The sequence below is a fragment of the Phyllostomus discolor genome, chromosome 7, assembly GCF_004126475.2.
Source record: "Phyllostomus discolor isolate MPI-MPIP mPhyDis1 chromosome 7, mPhyDis1.pri.v3, whole genome shotgun sequence".
In the NCBI taxonomy this organism is placed as follows: Eukaryota; Metazoa; Chordata; class Mammalia; order Chiroptera; family Phyllostomidae; genus Phyllostomus; species Phyllostomus discolor.
Genome location: NC_040909.2, coordinates 99164013 through 99188825, shown reverse-complemented (window position 1 = coordinate 99188825; position 24813 = coordinate 99164013). Strand labels below are relative to the sequence as shown.

Sequence of the window (24813 nt, the reverse complement as noted above, 5' to 3'; positions counted from 1 at the left end):
GGCAGTACAGCCCTGTGCTGGAAAGGATGGGTTCCCCTGAGGTGATCAGGCCTAAGAAACAATGCATAAAATCCTGTGAAACCCACTTTGCTAAGAATGCCCTCAATTTTCTGATAAAGATCCAAGCATGAAATGAGTGTTTTTCCCAAACTTTTATAGCCCTTTAGCTACCTAACCCTGACTCAAAATAAGCCCTCAGAGTTCTTTGAATATTATCTATTGCTTGATCATTACTGTCTGACAATGATTGATGAGCTTTACCTGTTTTCCTGTGAAAATTGAACCCAGTAAAAGCCCATTGAGGAAAAAGCTATTGGCCCTTCTCCTTTGAGAGATCAGCCACCTTTCCTCCCCAAGCAGATCATGTCTTGATAGACTTATTCTCTTCTGTGGAGGCTGGGGAGCAGGGGGGAGACCCTGCAGGTAGAGCCCCACCCCCCAACCTTAAGTAACACGTGAATCATCTTTTCCCTAGGCTACTACCATGATCTCCTAACTAGTCCAATCCCCTATCTTGCTTATCTCAATCTACTCACCACACCATCATAAGAGTGATACTTGTAAAAGGCAAATCTGCTTATGTTATTCTACTGCTTAAAAACTTTCAAGATCCTCCTTTACAGGATCAAGTCCAAATTACTTTGAATAAAATCCAAGATTGTGGTCTGGCCTACAGCCACTTTTTCAGGTTCATTTCCTACACACATCCACATGCCTATAGTTTTCTACTTGGTCAACATGGTCCTCTTTCAATTCTGCCAAAGTTCTTGTACATACAGGGTCCGGCAGAAAGTAACACCTGCTTGAGTGTTGTTGGTAGGGTAATAATATGGGTCTAATAGTTTATAGTGTTTTTTTATTTTGCCAGGGGATAGCGTGAATGCCGTCCCCCACTACCACAAATTATGCAGTCAAGTTTCCCACATTTGGGGAAATCGCAGAGGTCAGCACATCGGAGTGCAATGGATAAGCCTCGCCCTGGGAAAACCACCTTCGTGATCATAGCATCTCCCCTGCCAGGTAAGTATTAATAATTTATAGTTTGTACTTGAACATTTCACCTAAAATATCATATGGTGTATTTGAAAGTGTTATTATTATGTTATAGAATTACAAGCTTATGATTTTGTAATAAAAGAGAGGCATTATTTGTGCTGGACGCTGTATATGTCTTTACAAGTCCTGTCCTGGCTATCTATCCACTTTCTTCCTCTTTCTCCCCAGCCCTAACTTTAATATGGCAAAATTCTCCATCCTTCAGGGCCCACTCAAGCAGAGCTGATCACCTTCTTTGCACCATCATTGTACTTTTACTCTATCACAAAGAGAACATAGCTTTAAGTATGAGAGGGTGACCTCTGGTCTGAGGCTGCCTGGGTTCGTGTTCTACCCCTAAGACGTGCAGCAGGGTGATCTTGGCCAAACACTTCATGTCTTAATGCCTTAGTTTTTTCATCTGTAAATTAACTCTTCTGTGTTTGTTAAGGAGCTGACCTTCTGGTAGCTACAGTGCTTATTTGGCCTGTGCTCGGGTTGGCCAGTGGGGGCTCTGTCAGCTGTCTAGAGGCTTGAGGGAGAATGAGGATAAGATGGGTCTGGATCCACAATTCCAAAAGGTGTGGATGGTAGGCTTTCCCCACACCAACAAGCAATTACCAGATATCAGCTGGTTGTCCTATATTCAACTCAGTTCTGACACTGCCTGCCTGGACACAGCATCAGATCCCACAGGTTAAGGGCTCAGTCCCACAAGACTGCCGATTGCAAGCCCAGGTTGTCATCTGTGCTTGTAAAAGACAGGCTATAGATTGGAGGTTCCAATAGCCCACTCCTTGGGTTTGATGAGTTTGCTAGAGTGGCTCACAGAACTTTATTTACTAGATTGCTAGTTTATTAAGCAAGGATCTATAATTCAGAAACAGCCTGGTAGAAGTGATGTGTAGGGCAAGGTATAGGGGAAAGGTGCAGAGCTTCCATGCCCCCAGAGGGCGCTGCTCTCACCAAACCTCCATGTGTTCATCAACCTGGAAGCTCTCAGGAGCTGGTTCTTTTGTTTTTTTATGGAGGCTTTATTGTGTAAGCATGATTGATTAAATCACTGATTATGTCATTCCAATTCAATAATCATGTGATTGGCTCCATGAGCAACCAGCCCCCCTCCTTAGATGGGATCAGATAGGTACCTTGTTATCATAACACTTTATACCCATTTCAGAAAATATAAGGGTTTTAGGATCTCTGTGCCAGAAAGGGGGATGAAGACCAAATATATATTTCTCATTATAAATCACAGTGTGGCAGAAGGCCAGGTATTCATTCCTCTGCTTTTTCCCTGTCAGACCTTCTTACCCTAAGGACAGAGCTCCTGTAGGGAGGTGGTCCGTAGCTGCACTTATCCTTTCCAGGCTCCATTTCTCTGATTTTCTCAGGTTCCCTTACTCTGGCCCACACCTGTGTAAATAGACATTTATTAGAATCTTACTAAGTTTTACAACTGAGTGGGCCGCTTGTTTCTTACCAGAACCCTGACTGGTACATTCTCCCCTGGTGGGTAGTGAAGCTTTGAAGATTTTAAGGCTAGGCTGCCATTCAGCTGTGTAATCTAGCACAGTAGCTGATGCTACATAGTTGAAGTTAAATTTACATCCCCGAATTAATTGATGAGCAAATGGATGATTAACACTTTGGAGAAAGAGGGGGTAGACAGGAAAGGCTTCAAAGAGCAGGTGATTGTTGAGCTAGGTTCAAAGAATGTTATGCAGGAACATTCCTTCCAAAGAAAATAGCTTGTACAAAAGTACAAGGTGTGACAGTGTTTGGGGAACTACAAGTAATAATTATTTTGGAGCACAGAACATATTGGGCTCCCACATAAGCTTTCTTGGTACAAATGATTCTGCTGCTATTGCAAAGTTTGAAATCACTGTCTTAGCCAAGTTTCTCCCTTTATAGAGAGAAAAATATGTAGTAAAGGATAAAGGACAAATCCAATAAAGAATTGTCCAAGTTCACTATAAACCCTTTATAGCAGTGTTCATTTATGACAGGGAAGTTCAAGTCTCTTGACTCCATCTGCTACCTTGCATGTACAGAGCCCTGGAAAACCAAAGAATCTGAGCCCCATGGAGTGAAAGCAGATGCACTACAGACCTCGAGGCAAGCACATTAATGAGGCCAAGCTCACTGCTTTGTTAGAGGCATCGTTTACCAAATGGAGTTGGCTGTGCAGAGAAGGCTCTAGGTGAGAGCCCTTGGGAGACTAAGGACATTTTATTGCAACAAGCAGACATAATTAGGCCAGGATTCTCCTTTCACTGGAGAGCTGGCCTGGGAGACCAGGTTTCAAGGGTGAGTCAGACACAGTAGGCATGTCAAATACAGTCACTGGGTCCAGTCCTAAAGGTCCATGTCCTTGCTGAAGTAGAGTCACAAAAGCTTGGAGTCACTGTCTGAATGGCAGAAAACCACACATGACACCTATTCTTTGTAACTACTTTCCTCCCTGTGCTTGCTTGTAGTGACTTACAGGGGAAAAGAGCAAGCTGGATGTCACTTAGCAATGTGGTAGTAGTGACCACATCTTCTTCTCTTGACCTTGTGTAAATAGAAGTGTATGGGTACAGCCAATGAGTGAATGAATAAATATCTTGCACCTCATACGTTTATTTTGCTCCTCAACTATTTATATAACTGGCTGTCATGGACTAAATGTTTATGTTCTCCCTAAATTTATGTTGAAACCCTAGCCCCCAATGTGATGGCGTTTGGAGCTTCTGTCTTTGAGAGAATACTAGGGTTAGATGAGGTCATGAGGGTGGACCCTTGTAATGGGATTACTGTACTTTTAAAAAGAGACACTAAACTTGCTCTCTCTCTCTTTCTTACCACCTGCAACAAACAAAAGATCACATGAGCACACAGCAAGAAGATGGCCTCTCTGCAAGCCAGGAAGTATTCCCACCCAAACCTGACCATGCCGACACCCTGACCGCAGTTTTCCAGCCTTCAGAACTGTGAAAAAATAAATTTCTGTTGGTTATGCCATCCAGCGCCATCCAGTCTGTGGTATTTTGTAGCTTGAGGTGACTAAATACACTGGTTATAGTTGCATTGTTTCTGATGCTGTTGTTAAAGAAATAAAGTGACTTTCCAGTTCCCAAGAAGAAACACTTAGAACCATTTTAAGACTGAGATTCAGTGAGAAAGTTTGCTATGCAAGCATTAACAATAATGGTTTTTGTTATCATAGTTCATTTTATTGTGTTTTCCATTATCATTTATCCCCCTATACCCTCATACCCCCACCCACCCACCCCACAATAGCCACACTTTGTTTCTGTCCATGAGTTCTTTCTCTTCTTTGTTCAATCTCTCTAACTTCCACCATCCCCCAAGAGTTGTCCACCTGCTCTCTATCTATGAGTCTGTCCCTATTTTGCTTGTTAGTTCAGTTTGTTCATTAGATTCCACATATGAGTGAAATCGTATGCTACTTCTCTTTCGCTGACTGGCTTATTTCACTTTGCATAATATTCCCAGGTGCAGCTACGCTGTTGCAAAGGTTAAAATTTTCTTCTTATTTATGACTGAGTAGTATTCCACTTTGTAAATGTAGCATAGCTGTTGTATCCACTCATCTACTGATGGACACTTTGACTGCTTCTAAATCTTGGCTATTGTAAATAACGCTGCTATGAACATACAGGTGCCTACATTCTTTCAAATTAGTGTTTCAGGTTTCTATGGATAAATTACCAGAAATGGAATTGCTGGGTCATAAGGCAGTTCCATTTTTAATTTTTTGAGATAACTCTGTGCTGCTTTCCACAGTGATTGCACCAGTCCGCATTCCCACCAACAGTGCAGAAGGGTTCCCCTTTCTCCACATCCTCACCAGCACTTGTTGTTTATTGACTTATTGATGATAGCCATTCTGACAAGTGTGAGTTGATAGCTCATTGTGGTTTTGATTTGCATTTCTCTGATGATTAGTGACATTAAGCATCTTTTCCTATGTCTATTGGCCACCTCTTTTCTGTGGAAAAACATGTACATATTCACACTAAATAGAATAAAGACTGATTGCATCAACTCAAGTCATGTTTTGACACCAAATACTTGTGTTAAAAACTTACAAAACCACCCTGGCTGTGTCATTTAGTTGGCTGGAACACTGTCCGTACACCAAAAAGTTGTGGGTTCAATTCCTGATCGTGGCACATACAGGAGGCAACCAATTGATGTTTCTCTCTTTTTCTCCCTTCCTCTCTCTCTAAAATCAGCAAACATATTCTTGGGAGAGGATTAAAAAAACTTACAAAAGCTTTGCTTTTCAGAACTTTTTGGATTTAAAATTGAGAATAAAGAACTTGTGGACTTGTAGAAATAATACACTTTCTTCAATGCTTATTGTATGTTAGCGCTGTACTAAACATTTTACATATATTAGCTTATTTAATTTTTAAAGGAGAGAGGCAACTATTCACAGACTCATTCTACCCATGTTGAAAGTACTCCTAGAGAGCTTTGTAACAAGCCTTGAACCATATAGTTGGTCACCTTTTAGCTACTCTTCCACACTGCCTCCTGCTGTATGGACAGTGAAGCAGAGAAGGGTGGTTGCCATGGGTGGAGAAGATTGAAGAAGACGCAAAGACCAAAAATGGCAAATGAAGAAATGCTTTTTTATTTTCAATGTACAGGTTTTAGCCCTTTCTGAGGTTTTGCTTTTTTCCTGGATTGTAATACATCCTGTTTCCTTAATAAACTGTTCATTTTTGCTTAATTGAGCTTCAGATGGTTTCTATTACTTGCAAACAAATAATTCCAACCAATTCATTGTGTAGCAGATATTATTTAGCAAATTTTGATAGGGGCAGATAGTGAACCTCAGAAAAATTAGGAGATCTAACATTAAAAAAATCAGCAAAATCAAACAAAAAGCCCTCTCGTGATCAGTGGTCAAGGTAGTTCTCACACCAAGGTCGTCTACCTGACAAATTCTTTCTAATGCAATATGTTATCTTTTACTAAATAAGAACAAAATTTTCCCCATTGATTAGCTGAGTGTTATATTTGGTTAAAGGTTTCATGGTGCAGTGTATAAACTTAGGAAGAATGCTTTCAGTGCAGAAGCCTTGAACATAGAAGAATGACACTTAGGAATGTGAAAAGTTTCATTATGCACTGAACAAAGAGAATCGACCAACTGAAGTGAATGGGTTGTAATTTTCAGAGTTTGTGTGTGTGAACAGGGGTACCAGGGCAGAAGGGAAAAGCAAGAGCGCAGCTCTTTGTTAGAGTGAACTGGATCCTTGGAGTTGGCCATTAGCTCAAGGCCATTTCCATAATAAATGGTGACAACAGTGCCTCTTGCTCCTAGGGTGACTATACATCTTCAGGTGCCATAGGTTTTAGATCCTCTTTTGCAACATAAATGTTACTTTTGTTTCTCTGGGCTATCTTACACAATGTACTACCTAATTCATTACCAGAGAGCATTTAGCAGGCGAGCCACAGAACACACATTTCATTACTATAATTGTCCTACAGCCAGAAGAGGTGAACTTCAATACCCATTAAGATACTCTGACATAGGTAGACTCTGGTTTTAGTTGTCTTTGAAGATCACTAAGGGATTAATGGTTTTCCTTAGGTTGGGAATTTTAACCAAATTGAATACCTGTGCTCAGCAGACAAAGCTTTACTAAAGACTTTGGTTTAATTCTATAGGTATTATCTTATTAGAGAAGTTGGTAATGGAGTATACTTGCGTAACATGGTATAAGAAAAAAGAAGTATGTTTTATTAAAAAGATCCCTGGTCTAAAGGGTGCAGTCCAGACTTGGCTGCAAATCAAACTGTGTGAACTTAGACTAAGTTACTTAAATTCTCTGGGACTCTTGTTTTCTGACCTGGAAAATTAACAGATTAGATAGATAATTTTAAAGGTTCCTCCAAAATTCTAAACTTGAAAATTTTAGAGTCTTTGAAACTCTTTAAGTATAAAGAATTTAGTAAGGTTAGTAAAAAAAAGGTACAGAACTTAGACTAAATTCTTTAATTCTGGGCATAGGTCAAGTTAGTGAATATCTCAAAGGATAAGTTTTCTCAAAAAGAAACTCTTGGTATAACAATTTCAAGACAGTAAAACTATTATGTGAAGCTAATTAGATAACAAATGTTAAAATGCTGGAAATTTTAAGAGATTTTCCTGTTCACTTTACTTTAAATAATGCTTCACCTTTATGACTGCCATCTAGTGGCCACTAGAATAATCACATAACAGTTCCTTGGGCTTCTGAAATCTGTGACAAATGTAGCGAAAAAGGGACTTAAGAGTGACGTTTTAATCAGTTCCCCATATCAGTAAATGCCAATTATAACCTAAATTATTTTATTTAAATGTTCAAAGATAAGTATATTATTAAGAGTATTAGGCATTTGTTGGCTTTTCAGCTAGTCAGCTCTCTTTAAATAGTGGTGCAAGATGTCTTCAGAGGAAATTCCGTTTCTCTGATGGATCCACACTGGGGAGGTAATCCAAGCTGGAATTTGGGTCTCGAACAGGGTGACAACAAGAAAGTGCCTGGACATGCCTGCCGAAATCGCTCTTGCTGCTTGGATACGCAAGGTTACTTGTTATTTCTCATTGTTTTGCCTCCATTTCTAGTTTTCCCATCAGGTTTTTAGATGTCCATATCTTATTAATAAAAATCTTCAGTTGATGCATGTGAGGCATATTTAATTGTTGTTTGCAACCTAAGGGCCTAACTTACATGTTAAGAGCAGAGCGTACCATTGTAATACCAGCAATGAAACAAGGCTCATAAGACCTCCCACTTAATTGCTCTTCATACAGTCCATAGGCCAGGCTAAATTTTTACCATGTACTATTTATTTAATCAGTACAACCATCCTTTGAATGATTACCACAAATTTCCATTTTTAATACAACGAAAGTAAAGTTGAAGTAAGTGAAATGACCTGCCTAATTAAGCTCACTCAGTAAATAAAATGCAGAACTACAGGAAGCCCCAGCCATTCTGGTGGCCAGGAAAGAGAACAGCAAGGACACTTTTTTGGTAACCTGTAATTTGGACATTATACGTCTTTGCATGCAGCCTAGGAATGTTAGTAGCTATATCACATTGGGAGCTTAACTGGATTTGTTAGCTAAAACCCTAGGTTGTCCTCTATTTGAATTGCTATCTAGCATTTCCCTGTCATTGAGCTTTGCATGGTCCTTCCTTCTTAAAAGAGAATAAGAAACACCTAGTACAGAGAGGAATAGGAAGGAAAGCATTTTCCCCTGTCCTGTGACTCTCACTTTGTCCTTGGGGTCATCCTGATTTATACCGGCATGGAGTCACATCCATGCCAAATCTGGGCCTCAGGAGTGACTGAGACCAAACAAATATTCCAATGGTGCATGGCCAAACTCCCTTTTTCTTAGTTTCTCTTACTACAGGCAAAGCAGGACAAAAATTAAAAAAAAACAATTTAATTATCTACTGGTAGCAAAACAAAACAAAGATAAGAAATCTCTAGTAGGAAACATAAGAGGACTGAGTCAGGCTCCAATTCAATGGATCTTGTTCTGTGGTACATCTTGCATGAGCATCTAGGAAGAAAATGACACTTTTTAATTCTGAGTTTCTCCTTCTTTTCTCATCAGGAAGAGAGATCATGGCCATAAAGATCTTTAGGAGAAGACAGAGTAAATGTATTCATTTATTGAATAAATAATGATTGAGCTATGCAAAATGTCTGAATAAATAAGGGAAGACCTCAGATCATTTTCAGAACCAGCCGCTCTGGACACCTTCTTGACTGCACAGCAATCCCTCCGCCTCCCCTTCTCGCTGCCTGCCCTGAGCAGCACCCAGTGCCCAGGGAACACTCTCACACCAGCATGCAGGAAAGGCTCTGATTATGGGAGCATGAAAATAGCTGCAGAGACATTTCTCTATGCAAAGCCAATTGGTTCCTACAGGAATTGAAACCTGACACCAGGCTCATTAGCATGGGCTGGTGAGTGACTGCACCAACTGGGCATTCTGGAATTCCTGCTCCACTGAGTGAGATGATTCTCTTGCAGCCTGAAAACCCTGACAATGCCCTCCTCGGGGCCCTGACCACCTTCAAGAGAAGATCTGTGAGAGACTGCAGTCATCCAAGACCCATGGCCATCCTAAGAGAAGGAAGTAAAATTGTCACCATTCATTCAGAGCCAGCAAGGAGTGGATAATAAACCCCGGAGGCCTTGCTTTACATTGACTCCACAACCGAACCACATTTGGTTCTCAGTAGCAGCCTTTGCAAGTCAGTGATGGACTTGGGGGTTCAGGGAGTTTGCCCCTCTCCCATGTACCAAACTTGCCACAGAGCCTGATAAGAAGAGTTGTGTTTTTCTCCTAATTTTCAGACAATAGCTCCAACCACCAAAAATAAATGGAAATGAAGGAAAAATGCTTTTGCTCACGACTTCATAAATGTTCCCTGGACTCTGAAAGGCTTGCACACTTCAAACAACGTAACTGGGGCATGTTCTGTCCCCAAAAGTTTACTGGCTAAGAGTATCAGCTTCAAACTGATGGACCCTTTCTAATTGCATGATTTTGAGCAAGTTACGTAAATTCCCTGAATCTAGGGTTCTCATCATTAAGCATAAATACTAATAACCCCACCTGTAAGGTTGTTGGGAATATTTAAACAAGATAATGTATATATACATAGTGCTTAGCACAAAACTTAAGCTAGTAAATGATCAGTGAATTTAAATATTACTATTACTAAATGAACTAATAAATACACATAACCCTAGTGCAGCTTAGGTGATTAACAAAATGTTAGGGTAATATTTGTAAACTATGAAGCACTATTCAAATGTAAGGTCTGAATGTTATCAGCATTCACCTTAGCGAGGAAGCTTTTAGTGCAGTCACAGTCCAGTAAGAGATGAGTCAGAAGGAAAATTAGGGCACGCAGCAGATGGCTTTCCCAAGCATATGACCTACTCAGTCTTGAAAATCAGCCCAGACACTGGCCCACTAAAATCTTTGGGTATTTTCTTTTAAATTACTATCCAGTGTTTTCCTCTTTTTCCATCCTTGCTAAAAGATAGGACCTTTCTTCTTTAAGACACAGAATACTCCAAGGAAAGCATTAGAAGGAGAACATTAAACTCTAAGACTTTGAGCTTATCTTCTCTTACAGTCATCCTTAGTCTTGCCATCTGCATGTCAGTCTGGTCCACAGGGGTGCATCGGAGCTCAAATCTGAGAGTGACCAAAGTCCCCTTTCTTCAGTTTCCCTTTGGACAACTAAAAGTGGCTCAGCTGTTCAAGAACTTGACTGAAAACTCATGATTCTTGAACCCAACAACAAGAAAAGCTGTGTCTTTCAAAATGACAAGAGGTCTTCTGTTCTTCTTTCCTGATTGTTTTCATTTGTAGTTTTGGGTCCCTCTGAGGGACGCTCTGGACATCAGATACTGAGCAGAGCTAACCAACCCATCTGGTGTGCAGCAGAACAGGCCAGAACTGATGAAGAACTGATGCTAGGATGGGCTAACTAATTAGGTAGCATTAGATCACATTTTGGATGCTCTTTGAATGTGTCTGATTTGATAAAATCTTCAAAGCTTTTTCAGGGATGCAAATAATTTATGGTACATTAGACCTTTACTTCAGTAGTTCACAAAGCATGGTTTGTGCTTCTCTTCGGGATCCCTGAGACTCTGGAATTCTCTGAAGCCAAAAAAAATTAATAATAATGCCCATATATTCTGGGACCTTCTTTATTGGATGGGCATTTGCAATAATGGCAAAAAAGCAATAGTGGACAAAACGGTGTGAATCAAGATAATGGTATCTAACTCTACTTTTTATTTATTATTATCTTCTTCAACACCTCACACTGACAATAAAAAAAGAAAATGTCACTTTCACTTAAAGATGCCCTTAGAACAGGGAGTAAAAAGCATTAGTTCTTGATGCAGACACTGGCCCGTAGTGTCCCTGTCCTTATGGATGAAATGAGACATTCACACAGACTACCGAGTCCTGTGGAGGAAAAGGGACAGCATAGTTTTTCTCTCAAGGGCAGCAAAAGCCGAGGCCTCTGCCATGACAAGCCTTTATTAGGTTTTTTTCGCCCATTACATGATGGTCCTCATTGACTATGCACAGGTTCACTTTAGGTGGTTACCTTTTACAGAAAACAAAGGAGCCAATGCTGCTAATCACATCACAAAAGAGGGATATTTGCAAATGAAAAGGCAAAAGTAGTTGAACCAGTTACACTCATCCTTGGAAGGTTTAACATGGTTTTTAGGAAGTTGCTTTGCAGTGAATGTCCTCAACTCAGGGTGAGGGAATTTTAGCAAAACGCAAGACTCATAGCGGCCTAGGTACATTGCAGGCCTGATTCCCCACAGGAGAACCTATCCATGGGTGTGGGTCCTGTGCATCTCTGAGTGGGAGCTGGGCTCACACCATGCAGAATGGTCTCCCACATCTCCCCCTTTGTTTTTAGTTAGGACCGCTATAGATCCCACAAAGCTTGCTGCTTGCTGGTCTCCCACACGACCCTGGGAAAATAATTTGCAAGTGTGTTAAAGTACACAGAACATTATTATAATCAGTAAGCAACCAGCGGTTCCAAAGACCCACATTCTCAGATTAAGCCCATCAATCATTACCAGGCAATAATGATCACATAGATAACATTCAAATAACTCTGAGGGTCTATTTTGAGTCAGGTCAGATAGCTAAAGTGCCACAAAACTTTGTGGAAGCAAACTCATTTCAGGTTTGGTTTCTTATGATTCAAATTGAGGGTATTAAGAAAGCAGGTTTCATAGGATTTTATGCTTTCTTTCTTAGGCCTGTTTGTCCCGGGAAACCTACCCTTTCCAGCACAGGGCTGCACTCACCACCGGCATTGTTTCAGGCTTAGGTAGAGCAAGGGAACTAAGGCAGCCAAGAGATCAGGAGACTTCTTACAGACAGAATGAGGACTCGGGCTATGTCAAAGCCGAGGGGGAGGGTCCATCACCCCCTTTTTCTATAGCCCCCCAAGTCCTTCCCTGAGGGCCTTCCTAGGTGATCATGCCTGTCTTAGATCCATCCTCCCTTGAGGAATCTTACCTATCATTGGCTAACCAATCAAGCATTGGGGGCCAGGCAGAGTGAAGTAAAATGGGCAGAGGCAGTGCTCCTGACAGGGAGATAAGCTTTGTCTCCTCAGTGGCTTATGGTCCCAAGGTCTCTCACTCAGCCTTAATTATGGGGGGTTACAACTCCTGAAACAAGGCGGGTCAGTTCCCAACATCTCTATATAAGTATCAACCCCAAAAGAGAACAACGCATGTGAAGTAAACTATTCCACAATGGTAAGAAGTTAATATTGCAGGTGAGAGAACTCAGGCACAGAGCTGAGTGTTTTACACCAGCTTCCTTGACATCAGAGGGGTATTTCTGGGCACCGTAGAGCCTGTGCTGGAGTGGGGCCAAGGGTGGCTCTTCCAGTCACCACTAAAGACAATGAAAATGTTACTTAATCCATGTACACCATTATTCCTACCATTGGCAGTCACCAAGGCCCATTTCTTTCCCTTCCCCAACATCCTTCTCTAACTTCCCACAATAATTGCCTTTATTCACACATTCAACTCTTATCCGCTGGCTCACTTGACCACTAAACAAATGGAAGGCCATCCGTGCTTGTGGGCACAAAGTATTGGCGAAAATGTGGAAAAGTTGGAACCCTCCTCCACTGCTGGTGGGAGTGAAAATGGTGCAGCCATTTTGGAAAACAGCCTGGAAGTTTCTCAATTGATTAAACAGAAGGAGAGTTACCAAAGGACCCAGCAATTCTACTCCTAAGTATATATTCATGAGAATTTAAAATAAACATCCACAGAAAAACTTGCACATGAGAGTTTATGACAGAAGTATTCACAATAGCCCAAAGGTGGAAACAACCCAAATATCCATCAATAGATGAATGGATAAACGAAATATGGTATATCTATGCAGTGGAATATTATGCAGCCATTAAAAGAAAGTACTGAGCCATGCTACTATTTGGATGGACTTTGAAAACATGACACTAAGTGAAAGAAGCAAGTCACAGAAGTCCACATATTGTATGATTCCATTTATACAAAAGTGTAGAGTAGGGAAATCAATACAGACATCAAGTAGATTTGTGGTCACTTGGGACTGAAAGTGGGACAAGGGTTGGGCTTCTTTTTAAGTTGATGAAAATGTTCTAAAACTGTGGTGATGACTGTAGATACCTGTGAATATACTAAAAGACACTGAAATCGCACACTTTAAGTAGGTGAATTTTATGGCATGCAAATTCTATCTCAATAAAACTGTTTTATGAGAAACCAGTCAAGTAAGTGCTGTAAAGAATTTTAATTGCAGCAGTAGAAGTATAGAGTCCATCAAGGACAGTAAGGAGGAAATGCAACCTGGGAATTGGGAACGACTTTATAGAAAAGCGGTGGCATAGCTGAGACTTGAAATAAAAGCGGTTGTTCATTGTCCCCAATGATCCTTCTCTACCTCATTAGCTATACTGCTGCCACAGTGATCTTTTAAAAATTAAAATCTGATCATATTAGAGAGGGCACATGAGGGTCTTCTAAGGCACTGTTAATGTTCTATTTCCTTCTGTGGATAGGGAGTACATGCGTGATATTTGTCTGTATATAAAGGTTATATACATTCATTGCAATGGATGATACATTGCAAAGTGAAAAAAATATGTCATTATGTTACTACCCTACCTAAAATCACTCAGTTGTTCCATATCACCAACACAGTAGAGATTCAGCTGCTGGGTGCAACCTGCCTTTGCTCAGCATTACATTCCCAGCTGCTTGCACGGTGCCTGCACGTGGTGGGCTTATAGTTTTAGGTGTTTCATAGACTGGGACTATGACTTGGGTGCAGGGGGTTTATTTGCAAGGTGATACCAGAAAGTGAGAGTGAGGGAGGGGAAAAGCCAATGACAAGGTGCATTTTTAAGGTTGTCACTGTAGGTAATGGGGCTTTCACTCCATCAATACCCCTGAAAAGCATGTGAAATGCCTACCACAGTGGTCTACCTGAGAGCAGGAGGCTGGAGCATTCCTGCTCCTATACCTTGTGGCTACTAACTTAAAAGACAAGCCAGATAGACCCCCAAGGGATCCAAGAAGGCACTGAGTCAGACAACAGAGAGTAGGAAGACCTCACGTTGGAGGGGAAGGCCACCTGCTCCTGGTGAGTCTGAGCTCGCAGAGTTTCCCACCACAGCCCAGCAGGAATGCAAGTGCTCCAATGGGGACAAGATGCCAAAGGCTTCTGCCACATACTTCATGACTGAATTCTCCTCTTTTCTCCACATATACATTTTGCTTCAACTATACTCAGCTACTTGCACGTCTCTAAAATGCACATGCTACGCTTTCCCCACCTCCACCAGCATTCACTCCTACCTCTGTTTTCACAGATTCTACTTTTGGATACCTTTCCTTTTTTTCATCTTCTTACTAAATTTCCCCTCATATAAAGAAAGGCCTTTGTTTAAATACCCCCTTATTTTTGATGCTATCTCTTTTGGTACTCTGTATTAGTACACATCTTTATTACAGAAATATAATATCATTTTCTTATCGGTGTGTTTCTCCTCTATTAGGCTAGTGTAGTATCTGGAAGACAGAAAGGACTCAATGAATGTTAAAAGAAGGGCTAAACAAATTCATGGTTGTTGAATATTTCAAAATTTTCAGACAAAAGAGGCAGTAGTTCTCAAGCTTTTTGGTCCCAAGACCCCTCTACCCTCTTAAAAATTATTGAGGACCCTAAAGAGAGCTTTTGTTTTTAGTTATATCTACCAAAATATACCATAGAAGAAATTGATGCTGTGATATATTAAAAATATATGATAAAACATCACATGGTAGCATAAATAATATATTCTTATAAAATAGCTATATGTGGTTAAAAATTTGGCACTGTTCTAGATTTTTGCAAATGTCTTTCACATCTAGCTTAATAGAAGACAGCTGGATTCTCATAACTACCTGTTTGTCAATCTGTTATGATGTTGTTTCACTTGAAGTATACGAAGAAAATCTGGTCACACACAGATGTGAGGTTGGAAAATGAAGGTGTGTTTCTTAATAGCTTTTAAGATGATTTAAATATTCTTTGAAACTATACCAAAACTTGTTGAAAGGTAGTTTCTTAAAGGGAATTAGAAACCATTTTTAGTTGCAATGGGGAATTAGAAACCATTTTTAGCATCATTGTCACAGGTGGGCACAGGTAATCAGGTTCTCAGTGATCGGGACAAAGAATTGAACTGAACACCCAGAGTTTATAGAAGAGAATATGGGAGCAGGCCAACTCCAAGCAGAGATTGACCTCATGGGCTGGAGGGACTCTATTCTTATAGGGCGGATCCTTCCTGGCTAGTTTTGGTGGGCTTTATTGCGCATGTACAAATAGTTGTATTACTTTAAAGCTACTATGCATGTGGTCTCCCATGATCCTCCCCAATTGGCCACTAGGGAAGAGGGTCCCACAATGCTACCAAATTGACCCCCATTTCTCCTGGGGTCCCCCTTTACTAGGTTCACCTTTCCCTTTGCCAGAGAATTATAGCTCTCCATGTTAGAGATTGGTGAAAAGGAAAGGAGCTATTTATTCAAGTTATACAGACTTAAGAGTAATGACTTAATGTCTTCATTAAAATCCCAAAGTCCCTTAAAACACCCACAAACACACACAGTCCTTCCTTCCCCCCTTTGCCCAGTCTGGGGTACCGTATCTCAGGGAAAGAAATAGAAGTCCATGGCTCAGGCAGCTCGAGCAGATTCTTCCCAAGCAGAGTAATCCGTGCTCGGCTGGTAGGCCTCCCTCGGTTCCCAGCACCATCGGCTGTGTTGCCAGGATCTCCAGCTAAAGCTGCATGGTGGTTCTCTGCTAAAGCCATGTGGTGATTCTTCTCATGGCTGTGGGGAGGGGGGGGTCCTACCACTCTGACCAAAGCATGTCGTCCTCCTCACTGCCACAGCTGCATGGCCCCTCTCCTTACATGGCTGCAGGAGTCTCTACTCAGCCCAAACCGCATGGTTCTCTCCTCCAATGGCTGCTGAGTCTGGGTTTAAATATCCTTCCAGCTTTACTGGGCTGCCATCCATGAGTCTGTGCAGGGGTGGCTCCATGTTGTGGAGCCAATCATCTCCAAGTTCTCATGCAGGCGCTGTAACTAGGGGGAGTTGCCTCCCAGTTATATCTTTGGGGGAAGCTCCTTCCAACTCCTGGCTCAGAGCATGGCCACAGCTATTTAACATATCTATGCAACCAGTTAAAGGTTGTAGACATGTTAAATGACCACACCAGAGGTTAGCTGCAAAGGTTAGTTGCTATGCAAAACAGCTCTGAATGGCGCTGCTCCATGTGTCCCTTCCCCTAACTCATACCTGTGGTGGAGGGTGAGGACATCCTATATATCCTTCTAATATTTCCTGGACACCTTGAGTTCTGAACCTCATTACAAATCCCTCTTTTGGGGACCCTCTGGCTGCACCCTCCTACATCATTGCTTCAGTCATTTGAAAAGTATTGTATCACTGAGTTATGCAAGATTTCCAAATGTTTACAAATTTTATTATATAATTCCAAAAAGTCATATCTGTTAATAACACCACCTAGTTCATCAGAAAACTCTTCACATATTAGGAGGTTGAAACCACAGTGGTGAACTTAAGTTTTCAAAAATTCTAATTTTCACTGGAAAGTTTAAATGTTACCAGTGGTAAAAAATACTATGAGTTGTTTCCCTTCAAGTGACAGGTTCATTTTGTTCAATTTTTAAAAATATCAACTGCTAAATATCCAGCTCTTAATAACCATAAATTGACAGTCATTCTTTTAAGTAAGTTTGGTGTTCCATGAACTACTAGACCTAATAAAACTTGTAGTATACCAACTGTTCTGCATGGTGTGGGCCCAGCTCCCACTCGGAGATGCATAGGACCCACACCCAGGGATAGGTTCTCCTGTGGGGAATCAGGCCTGCAATGTACCTAGGCCGCTATGAGTCTTGCTTTTTGCTAAAACTCCCTCACCCTAAATTGAGGACATTTACTGAAAAGCAACTTCCTAAAAACCATGTTAAACCTTCCAAGGATGAGTGTAACTGGTTTAACTACTTTTGCCTTTTCATTTGTAAATATCCCCCTTCTGTGATGTGATTAGCAGCATTGGCTCCTTTGTTTTCTGTAAAAGGTAACCACCTAAAGTGAACCTGTGCATAGTCAATGAGGACTATCGGTAATGGGTAGAAAAAAGAAATAAAGACCTGTCATGGTGGATGTTGCAGCTTTTGCTCCCCTTGAGAGAAAAGCCATGTTGTCCCTTTTCCTCCACAGGACTTGGTAGTCTGTGTAAATGTCTCATTTCATTCAGGATGACTCGGACACTGTGGGCTAGTGTCTGCATCAATATAGTAATGAGATATGAATATATTTATACTCATCTTAGAAAAATAAGAGCCTTGGCTGGTGTGGCTCAGTGGTTTGAGTGCCGGGCTATGAACCAAATGGTCATCATTTTGATTCCCAGTCAGGGCATATGCCTGGGTTGCAGGCCAGGTCCCCAGTAGGAGACGTGCAAGAGGCAAACACACATTGATATTTCTCTCCCTAAAAAAAAAAGAAAACTGAAATTTAAAGTCCTCACTCTTAAACTGTGGTAGAGCTAAGACTCTTCCTGAAGTTTCTTAACCTTGACTAATAGATGTTCTCTCCCTAACACCGGGATGCCTGTGGATGACCTCCAAATCTGGCTTTTTCTAACTGTGTGTAAACTCAGGGCCCTGTAGTAGAATTGACTATAAAGTATTGCTAAAAAATCTAAGAAAAGTCCTCCTTAAATCAAGTGCTGTCCTTAAATTAAGCAATATCTTTTCCTATCTATAGCTGTGGCCCTACTTAAGGAGAAGCCCTTAATCTGTACTCATTAATCAAGGTGGAAGTCTGTGTGCTGGATAAGCATGTGGGCTCTGCAGTCGGGCAGACACGAGATGTGTCTTGAGATGTCCTTAATTGTAGATTCAGTGTTTCTGAGGGATATGTATATTTTGAGGACCTTCCAGAAAGGGATCATCAAGATAGCACAGTATGTGTAAATAATTTTGCATGAGGAATAAATAAAGGAACCAATAATTGGTATTCTGGGGGGAAAAGGAACATAATTGTCAGGAAATGATATGAAAGACATCTTGTAAAAGAGAATGTTTTGTTATGTTCTAAACAGGACTAAGGCAAACAAGAACTCCCAGAAAGGTAGGATTTAGGTAACTCGAAGGAAAGGTTTTATAATAAATAGAACTTCAAAAACAGAATGACTGGCCTGCTGATGTGCTGAGCTCCTCCCCAAGGACATATGTGAGTAACCAACCTCTCCCTGTCCCTCTTGGGGGTTCTGTGTTGTGGGTTCCGCCTTCATGGCCACGGAGCTCCATTACTCAGAGACCTGGTCCAGATCTCAGGTCCTCCGACTCCAAGTGCACTGTATAATTTGTATCATGTAAACTGAGTTTACAATTTATATTTTTCAACACAACATTTCTCTTGCAAGCTAGTTTTTTTCTCCTGTCTTTCATTTATCTTTTAATTTTATATTATTCTAGCCACCTGGGCTTAAAAAGTGAATTGAGTTTAACTCTTCCCTCATTTTCTCTTTTTCTTCTTTCCCCACGTCCAAGTGCTCACAAAGTTTACTGGTGCCACCTCCGCAATACCTCCTCTTCTCCGTTCCTAATTCAGTCTTATGAGGATACTATTCACCCACCTCTAGGCCCTCTCCTTTGTTCTCCATCCCATTAGCCAGGTGGGTAGATGTGGCCACTCAATTAACTTTCCCTAAAACAGTGCTCTAGTAAACTAATTTTTTTATTAACAATTTTCATTGGCTCTACAGACTATCAATTTTTTTCTTTTAGAGCTCAATATTTTATTTGTACCCAATACTTACCATGCTTTAGGTAAACAGGCTATTTATTTATTAGTCCACTGCACTTCCCATTTCACGATACGTGCCCTTAGGTCTCATTTGTCCCCACTGAAACCATACCCCTTCAGTGCCTAGATTAATGGCAATGCATGAAAATGTGTTCACTCCTTTCCTGAATTTTCACCTTGTTGAGATTTTTTTTTGCCTCTGAAATTCTAGAATCCTTATTTATAATTCGACTACTCAGCCTTTTATTGGTAAATGCTTTTTTTGCTTTCTCTCACAGTCGCTCCTTGAGAACAAGGGCTATGATTTCATCATCCCAATTATAACAACCTGTGTTCAATAGTTGTTTACTAAATATCTAAAGAATTAATCACTTACTAAGTGGACAAAAAGGCAAATGATTTTAACTAGAATCACTTTTATACAAACAACGTAAGAAGGAAAGATAGTGTGATACTACATGCTCCTTACTTTCCAAGATGGCTCCAACCATTACTCGATTAGCTATTTAGAAAACGCATTGTTCACAGGGTGAATGGAGCAGGAAAGTGGCAATGATTCAGGACAAGTTGACCCAGGAAACGGTTTCAAGCATTTGTTATACTGAAAACTTGTCAGGCATTTAATCTCATGTTAGAGGGAGCTCATCACAACCTCCCAGGGTTCTTTATGAGCCTATTTTATTACATGTGTTAAGCACCTTTCCTCATAACAGCAACAAAAGCCATCTAGTGACTTAAAAGCTATGTGACCACAAACCTTGTGTTTCCTTCTAATAAGCTAGAGATTAAACAGCAGCTTAAGCTGTGGGCCTTCTGTGAAAGGTGGACCCAGAAGGTAGGTCTCCCAGGGCTGATTCAGATGATTGCATTTGTCACGCCACAGAAACCCAAGGTACGCTGAAACAGAAACCTTTTGTGTTTTACCCTTGTTCTTTGTGGCACTTAGTGCTAACCAGACAGACTGTGTTGATTTGGGATGATCTGGTAAGAGAAACTTCTTCAGGTAAATCTTTATGTAAATACAAACTTGTGGTTTTACTCTAAGGCCTGGGGGGGAATGTTTCAAAGAACAAAGTCGTGGGGTTTCCAATTTGGAACTTTAATCATTCTAGCTCATTATGGTGGTGATGAAATTAGTTTGCGTTCCAGATAAAGTTTGGGATTCCATCTAAAAATACAGAAATATTTCATTTTATATAAACTCCCAGGGAAGAAAGAATTTTAACAACTTCTCATTATTTCTGTGTTTAATCTTTAGTGTAAGAAAGATGGTCCCAGAATCTTTGCTTAGTTGTTCTATAAATCACTATTTAATCTCAATTTGAATTCTTTTGTCTTTAAATGTATTTCCCTTGAAATATGTAATCTTTTTTCTATTTCTTCCCTTTGATAACTTTCAAATTATTACAAAGGTATTATAAATACACAGTTTCCTCCTCTGTGGTATCATCAATTAGCTGTATTCTAGAAAAGATTTTATCAAACTGTTTTGAGTACCTTTCCTGAACTCTTCTTTATCAATTGAATCCTCCACTAGATGGCACCAGCAGCTTAGCTGAAAGGAAAATCGTTTTGCTAAAATCTGCACTGCCAGCCCCTGCAAGGGTGGTCATTATCATGACCTCCATGCTTTTATTTTTAAGAAAAGCCAGTAGTTAGAAAGAGAACATTGCTATCTGAATGTGTTGCAATTATAGGCATATATTTTAAAACAAAGTATTGCATAGTTTTAATATTCACTGTATGTAGGTAGTCTCTGTTGCTTTGGGATAACCTGAAAATGATTAGCTGATTTTCCAGCTATAAAAAGCTCTATAATCATTGCAAAAAGTAGTACATAAAAGTTGGAAAGATAATTCAAGTCAAAAAGGGTTTATGTATTGAATTCACTAGGTAACTGAATATTCTTCTTCTTCTTCTTCTTCCTAAATTGGTTCCTCCATCCAGGAGACTGAGTTTTAGCCAGTCTGCAGTCCTCTGGTTGGTTGTGGGAGAGGAATGGAAATTGGCAGGCTGTTGACAAGTACATTGGATGACAGTGCAGTGTGCATACACCGTGACTCTCTTATTTCCATTCGATCTTTGCTCATTGTGGACAAAAGGGGTCTGATTCATCTAAGAGCCTTAGGCTAGAATTAATTACTTCTTGAAATCTATGTAAGGCCAAACCTTTACATATTCATAAGTGATATCCCATTTCCCCAAGAGTTCCTGTAACTGTCATCTCAGATTTCTCTTTTATCTTAAGGAACAGGTGAGGTTAATCACTCACACACCGTTCACACCCAGAGCATATATTTCGATATTATTCCCCACTGGTCTCCTTCCCGAGTGCTTTAATTTAGTTAGCATAGGGAATTTAAGGGGAATTTCAGGGGAAAAGGGGAAGGGTTTACAGGAACAAGTATAAAGGACACACGGACAAAAACTAGGGGTAGGTGGAAATGGGAGGTAGGTGGGGAGGACTGGATGGGTGGGCTGGGATGGGAGTAAAAGATAGAAAATTGTACATGAACAATAATTAAAATAAAATTTAAAAATATTAAAAATGAAGAACTAGAAAATTGTACTTCAACAACAATTAAAATAAAAAATAAGTACAGATGAAAAAAAATCCTCAAAATGCCATACCAAGTATTTCCCCCTGCCTTTCCTCGAGCTTTGTTATACCTGGATACCTCATCTCTTCTCTCCACCAATGCAAAAGAGCTGTTTCTTCAAGATCCACCTCTTCCATGAAACCTGTCCTGTCCTCCTCAATCTGATATTTTTCTTTTGTCTTAATTCCTAGGATACACAATCTAGCACATTGGTCAAAGTTCAACATATATTTCACAAGACCCTATTATCTCTGGCACTGCTGAGTGATGAGGGCAGAGCAGTGAACCAGAGGGACATACCTGCGTACTCACAGGGCTTCAGGTCTAATGGGAAGACAGACTATACTAAAGTAATTTACATGGAACAGAACTGAGAGTCCAGAAATAGACCCTTACATGCTCAACTGGTTTTTGACAAAGGAGCAAATGCAATACAATGGAGAAAAGATAATCTCTTCATCAAATGGTACTGGAAAAATTGAATATCCACAGGTTTAAAAAAATGGTAGAAACTGTCTTTATACCCTTCACAAAATTAAACTTGAAATAGATCATAGACTTAAATGTAAAATGCAAAACTATAAAACTCTTAGAAGATGACATAAGAGAAAACCTAGATGACCTTGGGTATGGAGACACTTTTTTTTAAAGATTTTATTTATTTATTTTTAGAGACAGAGAAGTAAGGAAGAAAGAGAAGCAGAGAAAGATCAGTAGGTTGCCTCTTGCACACCCCCAACTGGGGACCCAGCCAGCACATACCCGAATCAGAATCAAACCTCCAGTCTTCTGGTTTGCAAGCTAGTTCTCACTGAGCCACTCTAGCCAGGGACACTGATGCTTTTTAAAAAATAATACCAAAGATAAGATTCATAAAAGAAATAATTGATAAGTTGGATTTCATTAAAATTAAGATTGTCTGGTCTCTGAAGGATGATAGGAGGATATTAAGAAGACAAGCCATACACTGGGAGAACATAATTTCAAAAGACATATCTGATAAATTACTGTTATCCAAAATATACAAATAACTCTTAAACCTCAATGATAAGAAAATAAATGACCCAATTAAAAACTGTACCAAAGACCTTAACAGACACCTCACCACAGAAAATATACAGATGGCAAATAAATATATGTAAATATGCTTCACATTGTATATCATCAAGGAAATGCAAATTAAAACAACAATGAGATACCACTGCACACCTATCTGAATGGCTAAGATCCAGAACACCGACAACGCCAAATGCTAGGGAGCATGTGGAGCAACAGGAACTCTCATACATTACAAGTGGATATGCAAAATTTTACAGCATTTAGAAGACAATTTGACAGTTTTTTACAAATCAAGTATATTCTTACCATGGGATCCAACAATCATATATCTTGGTATATACCCAAAGGAGTTGAAAATTATGTCCATACTTGAACATGGATGCTTATAGCAGTTTTATTCATAAGTGCCAAAATTTGGAAACAACCAAGGTGTTCTTTTAGATGAATAGATAAATAAACTGTGGTACACACAAGCAATGGAATATTATTTAACACTAAAAATAAATGAGCTAATATGCCATGAAAAGACATAGAGAAAACTTAAGTGCATATTACTAAGTGAAAGAAGCCAATAAGAAAAGACCATACACTGTGTGACTCCAATCATGTGGCACTCCAGAAAAGGCAAAGACTGTGGAGAGGGCAGAAAGTTCAGTAGTGCCAGGGGGTGGGATGAATAGGCAGAGCACAGTGGATTTGGGGGGCAATGAAAATGCTTAATATTATAATGATGAATATTTGTCATTATACATTTGCCCAAGCCCACAAATGTACAAACCAAGAGTGAAACTTAAGATACACTATAGATGTTGGGTGATCAGGTGCCAATGTAAGTTTACCCTTAGTTAAAAAAAAATATTCTGCCCTGGCTGGTGTGGCTCAGTGGATTGAGCACCAGCCTGCAAATCAAAGTCTCACTAGTTCAATTCCCACTCATGGCACATGCCTGGGATGTGGGCCAGGTCCCCAGTAGGGGGCACTCAACAGGCAACCACACATTGATGTTTCTCTCCCTCTCTTTCTCCCTCCCTTCTCCTCTCTAAAAATAGATAAATAAAAGCTTTAAAAAATGTTCTGGTGAATGATATTGATAATGGAGGAGGCTATGCCTGTGTGTGAGCAGGGAATACATAGGGTTTCCTCTTCCTTAGGATGGAGAGAGGGAGAGCAGCCCTGGGTAGGAAATGATCTGACACCAAGGGTAGGGCTGGGACTTTGAAAGGAAAGCCCAGCTGATTGCTCAGCTCCATGTGTGCTTTTTACCTGCATGTGTAAGGGTTATTCTTCCATGAAAAATAAATCCCTAAAGTTTTTATTCCATAGAGTCAACTACTGCACAATATAATATCTCATAATGCAGTGGGTATTCCAAGCCAGGGCTATTTAGGTCAAGATAAAACATGGAAAAACCACAAAGACTGTGATTAAAATATTCAATGACAAGATTTAGAAAGTACTGGAAGGAAATCTACTATATTTATTTGTAAATGCATATATACATGTATATGTATACATATATATTATCTAATTTTATATGCAGAAATTTTTAACTTAAGAAGTAACTGCTAAAAACACTGTTAAGCAACAGATAAAATGAATATGCCTCTGTTTTCCTTCTCTCCATCACTGATCAATATAATCCTCCTCTAAAGAGAAGGGACGGCTCCACAGCACCTTGGGTGGAAGGAGGAGGGAAACTGAGGCCATTAGACAGCTCTTCTGAAGGCTGAGGGCTACAGTTGGACCTTGGAACTTTGGCCACCAAGGCGACTCAGGCATAGAGGAAGGCCAAGTTTTAGTCTAGTAGTTGATTCCTTTTGAAAACGATCACTGTTTTTGAATAAATTGAAACCAGAGTTTCAATCCTAGGTCCACAGAAGTCTGAACATGACAGAAAGGAAATGGAAAAGCATCCCTACACTACTTCTACAGAGAGATGTTCTGCTTTCCTTCCCTAGAAGTCTCTAACCACCGGACAGCAGCCATCTCTCTAGGATAGTGATGTGTATGGGAGCCCGCCTGGAGGACAGGAGGCGCCAGGCAACATGGGGACTCCTGTGGCTCTCTGGTCTTAGGAAATTCTCTGTCTTCCCAAAGGTGTGTGCTATTGAATGAGAATAA

General features: G+C 40.2%; 1 non-coding gene across 1 annotated transcript; it reads right to left on the bottom strand.

Moving 5' to 3' along the window:
• Positions 1-865: 865 nt before the first annotated feature.
• Positions 866-1028, bottom strand: LOC114514908. Its single transcript, XR_003686136.1, has one exon. It is a non-coding gene; the product is annotated as a U1 spliceosomal RNA (small nuclear RNA).
• Positions 1029-24813: the final 23785 nt, after the last annotated feature.